We start from the raw sequence: 398 nt of genomic DNA, 5'->3' as shown, positions 1-398 counted from the left end.
CGCAAGAAGCGGAAGAGACCGGAAGACAAGGAAGCATCTCAGCGCCGTCTCTCTAGTAATATCTAATATCTTTACGCGTGTGCGCACACATGCATCCATGCATCTAGTTCTCGCGGTACATTCAAATTGTTGTTGCATTCTAACACGCATTCTAACAAAATCAAACACATATTAGAAGAGGCTCATGATTCATCTACGGGAGGACATTTTGGGATTAATAAAACTTTAGAAAAAGTTCGGAAACGATTTTACTGGGCGACTTGCAAACAAGATGTGGAAGACTGGTGCAAATCTTGCAAAATTTGTATTGCAAAGAAAGGTCCAGCTGAGAAAGGAAAATCTCCATTACAGATTTATAATGTCGGCACTCCATTCGAAAAGATACAGATGGACATTCT

General features: G+C 40.5%; 1 protein-coding gene across 1 annotated transcript in view; it reads right to left on the bottom strand.

Moving 5' to 3' along the window:
* LOC105448012 overlaps positions 1-398 on the bottom strand; it is a 4,916-nt gene that overhangs the window by 949 nt on the left and 3,569 nt on the right. The window lies entirely within an intron of this gene.

Source organism: Wasmannia auropunctata, unplaced genomic scaffold (assembly GCF_000956235.1).
Source record: "Wasmannia auropunctata unplaced genomic scaffold, wasmannia.A_1.0 LD336090.1, whole genome shotgun sequence".
NCBI classification, from domain to species: domain Eukaryota; kingdom Metazoa; phylum Arthropoda; class Insecta; order Hymenoptera; family Formicidae; genus Wasmannia; species Wasmannia auropunctata.
This window is presented reverse-complemented; position numbering and strand designations above follow the sequence as displayed.